At 37.2% G+C, this 9,053-nt stretch overlaps 1 pseudogene; it reads left to right on the top strand.

Annotated features, from left to right (window-relative positions):
• Nucleotides 1-4,128: 4,128 nt before the first annotated feature.
• Nucleotides 4,129-6,962, top strand: LOC104863974 (annotated as a pseudogene).
• Nucleotides 6,963-9,053: the final 2,091 nt, after the last annotated feature.

The raw sequence follows: 9,053 nt of genomic DNA, 5'->3' as shown, positions 1-9,053 counted from the left end.
CCCACATTCTTCACCATTTTCTAATATTTGTGAGTAGAGATTATTTTCAAATAGTGGTAATCTACATAAATCAAAATCTACCCATAACATTTAATCAGGGGTCACATTCACTTCTAATTGTGTATCTCCTTATACCTTAATATATGCAAATATCTACAGTGACAACTTATTATTTCCCTCAAATAAATTCAACTATATTGCTAGATATTTTCATGTTTTGTTATTAACAATTTTTGGATTTCCTTCTTATTACTCTAATTTCAAACACAAAGATTTTCTGCTTTTTACCATTAGCCACACAAAATTTGTGCTTGAAAAGGTATTGATTCTCAACTATTTAAGATCAACTAGTTTGTGGAATGTAAAGAAATCATTTCTATGAATTATGTGTACTTCTCATCAAGAATAAAAACATTTTCCTGTCAATCTCAATGACAAAATCCCAGAATGATCTCAATTGATTAGTCATATTCATAGTAAATCCTTGAAATTTCTAAGTATTATAAGAAATAATTTTACAATTGTTTACAAAATTACATGCTTTTAGACCTTCACTATTTTTTTAAAACTAGAATATTTTATCTTCTTAGCCTTAAAAGACTTATCTTAGTTATTTATATCTTTACATTAGGTTTCACTTTTAGTGTTCTTCATTTTAGTGTTCTTGACTCAGAGTGGCCAAAAGGTGAGAAGAAAATGTATATTTTATTGCGATTCTTGCATTTTATTTCAGATCTCTGAATTTATTAATAAGATTATTTTAGATGTGGACAATATTCAAAATTTTTTTCATGTTAAGAAAGCCTATTTTTTATGATTCTTCAAATTGTTAATTCATGTTATATCCAAATATTCCAGAAATGTTAACAGTAATATTCTAACTTTTCTGTGTGTTATCCAAAAAAAGAGCCCCCTGGCAGGATAGAAGTCTTTCACAATTTGTTTGTACTTCCTTTTATTCTTGATTATCATACATTGGTAATCTCTTCAAAAATAAGAGCTAACATTTAGAAATAATATAAATGTTTAATAAGGCTTTACACCAAATTTAACTAGTCGATTGTACATTATAAGTCAATTTGCATTTATTCTATAACATTCTTTACTTGAAGAACTAATAGGATTGTTAGCTATATAATATATATGTATATTTAAGCTAAATGTAACAAAAAGGATTTCATAGGTACAATGATAATACAGCAAAGTGATATGAAAGAGACCTTTTATCTAGTATATATGTCAACCGTGCAAGCTTCAATTTGTTAAAGTTTTTATACGCACTTTCCAATATTACATATGATATTAGAAGCTATGATTAGAAACAAGCCTGGGGGACTAGATGAATCATTGAATTGCTAATAGGATATTAAGCCTTTTACATCTATATAGTCATTTGGTTGAAATCTAGTCAACATTAATAGGGTACCATATTATAACCTGCTGAATGAAATGAGTACATTATGTGACCCAGTTCTACAGAAGAGTTCTTTATACTGACCGGTTCAATAACTATAAGATTAAAGGTAGTCTATTTCTATACCCACTCCTAGCTATTCCTGACTGATTTCTGAAAGGGCAGTAAAAATTCTTAATTGTTATCTAATGTGACAGAGTCTGATGTGATGTAATATCTATAGAAAACATTATACATTTAACTACCCTGTTATATAAGAATGTTTTTAGAGATGTTTATTTTCTTTAAATGTCCTACCGATAGTAAGAGAATTAAAGCTCAAAATTTAGTAAATCACACTAAGCACAGCAGAAAAATTATTCAGTTGCATGTTTCTTTATTATATTTAAAATTCTTAAATATGAAAGAGGGCTAAATTATGATCACCACATCTAAAGCTAATCCTATGAGCCAAAGGTAGTAATACATACTACGGTAATAATTATAGATGTTTATAGAAATTCATGATTAACATTTAGAAATGTGGCTTAAGTTTTTATGTAAAGTATAATTGGAATAATGCTATTTTTATTTTATTTTAGATTCTTAAATTTGTTCTTTATCCATGCTATCTTAAAATGCAAGGCAGCTGTTTTAACATGCTATTGGTATAAAATATAAAATATATTGAAAGATAAACACATAATATACTTCTGGGCATTAAGAACAGGAATAGTTTTCTAAGTCATTAATTTGCTAGTAATTCTTTTCTGATAAAGGAATTTGCTAGTGGCTATGATCTAGGATCATAACCAGAGTAATGGAATAGACTTTACTGAGACATACATGCAAATTAATCTCATTACTTCAGTAATTATCAAATGGGTGTGGGCATATTTCCAATACCAAAATTTCTTGGAGATGGGCATTGCTGGCCTTCACCTTAGAGTATTAATATTTCTGGAACTATTTCTAATATTCCTACTTAAAATCCTATAGTTCTCTGGAATCACCATGTTAGTGACTCTGATACTTATTTCTTTTCTCATTCAGAAAAAAAAATGTGTGGTATAACATTTTATACCTAAAACTATCAATTTTGGATACAGATTAATTTAATAGAAGCTGTACATTAACAGCTCTATGAAAAATTATCCTAGACATTAATAATGTATGATATTTTAAGGAAAGAAAAATAATTTTCCCTCTACTCTTGTAAATTCTTAGTTGAGATTGACTTGTGTAGCTAAAGACAGAGTAATTAGATAACAAATACAAGTTTATTTAGATGTATGTTTTGTACTCACATAAATATTATCTTGGGAATAAGTAATTCTCAAAGGTGTAGGAACTTTGGCTTATACAGTACCTTTACCAAAAGAAACTTCTAGAGAAATGAGACAAAAAAAAAAAAAATCTTTGTCCAGGGGCATTAAATTGTGGAGATGCAAAAAAATGGGGATTAATTAAGTAGATTCTTCTAATGTTGTCATCAGAGAAATAACCTCAAGATGTTTTTAGTAATCAACAATTGTCTTCCTTGGTAGAGAGAGGACAACAACCGTACGCCATTGTGAATGTATGTCCTGCTTTCAGACAAATAGGGAGGGAGTGAGTACTTCTTGCAGCAGCTTCTTTTTAATTCTCTTCTGTTCAAAATAATCCTTATGCCAAAGTAGTGTTTTGTAGAGTGCCGCATTTCAATTTCCTACATTAATTACGTTTTGTGGTGCAGTAAAAAGGGGGAGCCTAGGAATCGTGGGTTGCTAGTTTCAGGAAACAGATTTTTAAACTAAACTTTGCACAGTTAATGAGTTCACCAGAGAAAAGTTGGGTGACAGACAAGCCAAAAAGATGTGGGAAAGAAAATAAAATAACAAAGGAATGACAGAGTGAGTGAATTCTATTAATATTTTGGTCTCGATAATTTTTGATGAATATAATTGATTGATAAGACTAGAAAAATTATTTGCGTCAAAAAACACTGATACCTTGACTGGAGGCTGGCTGGGCAAGTTTGCAGCGCTTGGAAGCCCTTAAACTTGTCAACTTCGGGCCAGCCCCAAAGGCAAAGCAGAGATCTTATCATTTTCTAACACATTAAAATTTTGGTAAGAACTTTGCCCAGTTCAGAGAATTGCATTGTGACTGGCACAGACAAGACATTGGCTATACTGGTGTTTTGATTCTAGTAGGAAAAGACACACTTTTAAAAAGTAAACAGAAGATACATCAGAAATGTACCTTCCAACAAAATACTGGAAATGCGAGCCTAAATAATGTTAATCATTAAAAAGAAGCACAATAAAATTATGCGATAGCTGTGTGTCTCAGGTCTACTATTCAAGGCCCGGCCCATCCCCTCCCCACATGCTCCCTGAGGCCCTGAGGGTGGAGCTGCGGGAGGCGGGAGCTAAAGGCCAGACTCACCACTACCTCCAGGATTGGCGGTTGCACACACCGAGGGCAGCTGTCATGTGCACAGCGCAATCTGGCGCTCTGAGGCCGGCCAGGAAGGGCAAGCTCATGTTCAGGTCCTGGGACTTTCTTTTCTGAGAGTGGTCAGAGAGTTCTTAAACACAATTTTGATTTGGCTCCTACCTTGAAATAGAAGCCCTAAAAATGCCAGCTTGTTTGCACTTCGAAGATGACCTGGATAAATGACAAAAATTAAGAAAGATTTGTTTTTATTTTCTCATTGTCCACTTGGCTTATGTTCTGGAATAATATTCACTATGGTTTTGGATGATTTCCCAAACTTAGAAGATAGCTATACTTCCTTGTGTTCATCAATAAGACTCAGAGATGGATTTTGACTCCGGACTAAAAGATGATGACACAAAAAAATTATAGTATTTTGGAGGATTCTGTAACTTTTGTGGCTTTCAAAGGAAATATAGATGATAAAGATTTCAAATGGAAACCGAATACCACGTTAAAGAATGTGCCTAATTTATTACACATGGAATCCAGCAAGCTAAAGGTACAGAAGTTGGAGCCATGGAACAGTGTTTGGGATGGCTATGGATCCTGCTTAGATCAACCAGCAGTTTTGAGATTTGGGATCCTCTCTGTTCAGATTGAAGTGGAAGGTGCTATCAACGTGACTTTGGCCAGAACCCATGCCTAGATGTGAGAATGAATGGACCCACTGGACCTGGAAGTTCAGTTAACATGGAGGCAGGATTTCCCATGGCAGGTGGTCCAGGATTAATAAGGTGACCAGCCCTGCCTCTGCTATGATACCCCAGGCTGGAAACATGTCATCTTCCATGATGGTACCAGGCATCAACCCAAAACACCCGCCCAGGACCCCAACATCATCAGCAGAAACCACGGGGGATTTGACCCCAGTTTACTGCCCCTACTCAGGTGCCTGTTCCTCCAGACTGAACTCTTCAGCCTCCTTCAGCCCAGGGTTGTCTTGGCACAGTGACTGCAAACCAGGGGTGGAAGAAGGCTTCCTTGTCTGGCCCAATTCCACAGCTACACCAGGCAAGACCATGCTCAGCAAATGGTACAGACACCTCTCCGCCTCCCCTCCATATCTCTTTGGCAGCCAGCAAGCCTCACAAGCCCATACAAACAGTCCTCAGATGAGCTGTTCCTCACAGCTCCTTGGATGAAGAGTATGTAGGGAGAGCCCTTTAGAGGCCCAACCCCCTTTCAGCAGCCCCACCTCACCAAGTCTCCTGTCTTCTCACCCTCCTCCTCCTAGCAGGGATTCCCTGCATTTTGCCTCACGCTTAACCAAACTCAGCAGTACATGAGTCCAAGGCCACCTCAAAATAAACTACTTCCCCGGGGATTTCACAGCCTGTCAGTTCTCCGGGTTGGAATCTTACAGTTCAACAGGGAAATGTGCCACATAACTTCATGGTATTGCAGCAGCAACCATTAAACCAGGGGCCACAGCATTTAAATCCAGCCCTTGGAGGAATTGCCTAAATGCCTCCCACCTGGCCTCTCACCAGGACAGGCCAATCTGAACTTTATGCAAGGTCAAGTGCTTTCCACCACAGCAATCACCCCTTGGAATTCAGGAGCTCCCCAGCTACGATCAAATTAAAATGTCCAGCATGCAGGTAGTCAAGGAGCTGGTCCTCCTCAAAACCAGATGTAAGTGTCCCATGGGCCACCTAATATGATGCAGCCTGGCTTCATGGGAATTCATGGCAACAGGAACAAACCAGCCAGCTGGTAGTTCTGGGGCTCCTCAGGTGAACCTGGGCAATATGCAAGGCCCACCATGTCAGCTGATGGGCATGCACCAGCAGACTGTGCTCTCCCAGCACCAGATGGTGCAGCAACAAGGAACTCTGAACCCTCAGAACCCTATGAGCCTTTCAGTGGCCCAGCTTATGCCACAAGGCCAGATGATGACGAAAGCTCAGAACCAAAATTTTGGGCCTTCACCCCAAAGAATGACTCTACCTAAGCAGTTGCTTTCTCAGCAGGGCCAACAAATAATGGCACCACATAACCAGATGATGGGGACTCAGGGACAAGTTCTGTTACAACAGAACCCAGTGATAGAGCAGAGCATGACCAATCAGATGCAGGAGAATAAGCAGCAGTTTAACACCCAGAACCAATCCAATGTCATGCCAGGACCAATGTAAATAATGAGGGGACCAACTCCTAACATGCAAGGAAACATGCTGCAGTTTACAGGATAGATGTCAGGGTGGATCCTGCCCCAGCAAGGACTGGTAAACAACACTTCATTTCAGGTTATGGGGATTCAAGGGCAAGTCCTGCAGCCACCAGGGCCTAGTCCCCACATGGCCCAGCAGCATGGTGAACCTGCTACTACAGCAAATAATGATGTCAGCTTGTCTCTGATGTTAGCAACAAACCAACATGGTCCCCCCTCATGTGCAGGGCATGCAGGGAAACAGTGCCTCAGGAAACCACTTCTCCAGCCATGGGATGCTTTTCAGTGCACCTGCCAGTGGAGCACCCAATGGAAATCAGATGTCCTGTGGTCAGAATCAGGCTTCCCAGTCAATAACGATGTAACACTGACAAGGCCATTTTTGGTCAGCTTACTGCAGGTGATATCTCTGCAGGCCATTTTAGGGTAAATAACCAGCAAAATAATACCAATACACATAAACCAAAGCAGGAGGAAACCCCCTTGGAAGAAGAAAACTAGCAAGATCTAAACACCCCATATACTCACCCCGGTGGTTTGGACTGGAGGAGGCTGAGCAGCAACCATTGCCTAGTGAACAGGGAATTAACTTGGACAACACAGGTCCTAAACTTCCAGAATTTTCAAACTGGCCATCAGCCCCTTCACAGAATTTAGTTCTAAAGGAGACTCCAGCAGCAGCCTGCAGGGCTCTGTTGCCAGATTAGAACTAGAGGTAAATGCTGCCATAGTCTCTGGACAAAGAGTGCCAAAAAGACAGCTGAAAATTCCACAGCCGAAGAATCTCCTTAACTGAAGAGCCAACTGTGGCTTCAGAAAGTGTGAAAAATGGATATCATAAATGATGCTCTTGACCCACTTTCAACCTCCAGCTCTACTAAAGACATAACCAGCACAGTGCAATCCAAGTAAAGAAGCAATGATTTGATACTTCAAATGTGTGTGAATTTTACAAAGAGCAATTTTGAGCTGTGACTTCCTAAAATCTATTTCTGGGCAGCCATTTTAATAATGTGGCCCTTTTCTTAGTCCCTGAAACCTATTTTGTAAAATGCAACTGGGAAATTAGGGTGTTGAGCCCTTTTGGTGTTGCAAGATGAAGTTCAAGGTTTCTAAAACATTGCTGTGTATTGAGAAGAGCTAATGCCATTATAAATATTACCAGTTTTCAAATTTCTTAAGCAGCCTAGAGTACAGGGTAAACATTTTTAGATCTTCTAATGAGGTATTGTGCTGTGGAAGTACTGTGTGTGAACAGCAGTAGCAGGGGCAAAAGCAATCTTGTCATTTGGAAATGTTGTAATAATTTTATTATAGAGTGCTTTTGGTGTATTTGTTGTAGAAATGGTCCAGTGAATGAAGCGAATCTAAGGATTTATACAATGTGAAATACTGAATATATTAAATAAATGTCATTGTCATAGAAAAAAAAGAAAAGATACTGTTTGACTTATAATAGAACCCAAGAAATGAATATCAACTTGAAAATGTAACAGAAGAATATGCTAACTCAAAAGAACAGCCAGGCAGAGATAAGCATGCCACTGTGTCTTCTGAAATTCAGGAATTATGTTTAAAAAGGTACAGAAAGTTAAAATATTCTAAAACTCCCCTTAAAAATTAAAACTAAGTATTGAGCTTACGAAAATCAAATGAATCTTTATTACTGTTTATGAAATGAAAACAATGGATAATTTTGATCATTATTACTGATTACTACTATGACATATCCATTAACTCCATATTTAGTAAAGGCCAAAATACTCTGAATTTGTCTCTATTTGTATGTCTTTTAATGTAAGTCTACCTCCTAGGTAAGCATGGAATTGATTTATTTAAATTGGTTGACTGAAAATAATGGATTATATTGATATCAGTGCAACTTTTAGAACTTTAAAATGTATCTTTATAGCCAATTGTAATACCAGGTTCTCTACCATTTGATAAGAATAAAGTGGAATTTCTGAAGTGATCACTATGACTTTGTTGATTGTTCTTATTTTATCCGCTTGATCTCCTATACCCAGAAGTTTGGTTGAAATCATTGGTTAGGGGTGCCAATCAAAATGCTGGAAAGTACCTTAAATTTAAATTTCAGATAAAAGAGATAATTGCTTAATGAAAGCATATCCAAAATATTAGAAAATATCACGCCTTTATACCAACAAAAGCAAAAATATTGCTACATTTTAAAACTTCAAACACCTGCATGGTAAAAGATACATTTGAGTACTCATGGTGTGTTATAATCATATTTGAAGTCTACATTGTTATGTACAAAGTAAAACTTATATTGAGAACAAGGTCAAATAGGCTTTTTTCCTATGTAAATTTAAATTTTTTATATCTGGTTAAGAGTTAAAGTTCAAATTAAATTGCTTTTCAATGATGTTGAGATCATTCCTGCATGTGAGATTAGATTGAAATAATCACAACATATAGGAAATTTTAGTGAAGTAGAAGGAAGTACATACTTTTCTTTGTGAACAGAATACTTATTTAACTATGGTCATTACAATTTGCTGTCTGTAAATACCCTCAGATATGTTGTAATTTTCTAAAACTGTCGTAACAAAGTACCACAGAGTGGCTCAAACCTTCCGTTGTCTCATAGTTCTGGAGTCTATACATCCTAGTTTCAAAGTAGGATTGGTTCCTCTTGAGGGGTATGAGAGAGCCATCCCCTTGCTTCTGGTGACTTACTGGCAATCTTGTCCATGTTCTTGGCTTCCTAAAGAGTTACCTAAATTGCGATATTCATTTTCACAGGATGTTCTCTGGGTGGGCTTGTTTGCGCACAAATTTCCCGTGGGAACCAGTCATTTTAGAAGGCCCATGTTCCAGTATGACCTCAGTTTAACTAATAATAGCTGCAGTACCCTTTTTCTAAATAAAGTAAGGTTCTGTGTTCAAGACTTCAGCGTATGAATTTGGAAGAGCGAAAGGGAAGATACAAGTGAACTTATAGCAACACAGAGAAAGAAATGAATATAAATATAGCAG

Source organism: Fukomys damarensis, unplaced genomic scaffold, assembly GCF_012274545.1.
Source record: "Fukomys damarensis isolate Sample0158 unplaced genomic scaffold, DMR_v1.0_HiC HiC_scaffold_14, whole genome shotgun sequence".
Lineage (NCBI taxonomy): Eukaryota > Metazoa > Chordata > Mammalia > Rodentia > Bathyergidae > Fukomys > Fukomys damarensis.
Note: the sequence above shows the minus strand (reverse complement) of the source record. Positions and strands in the feature narration are given on the sequence as shown.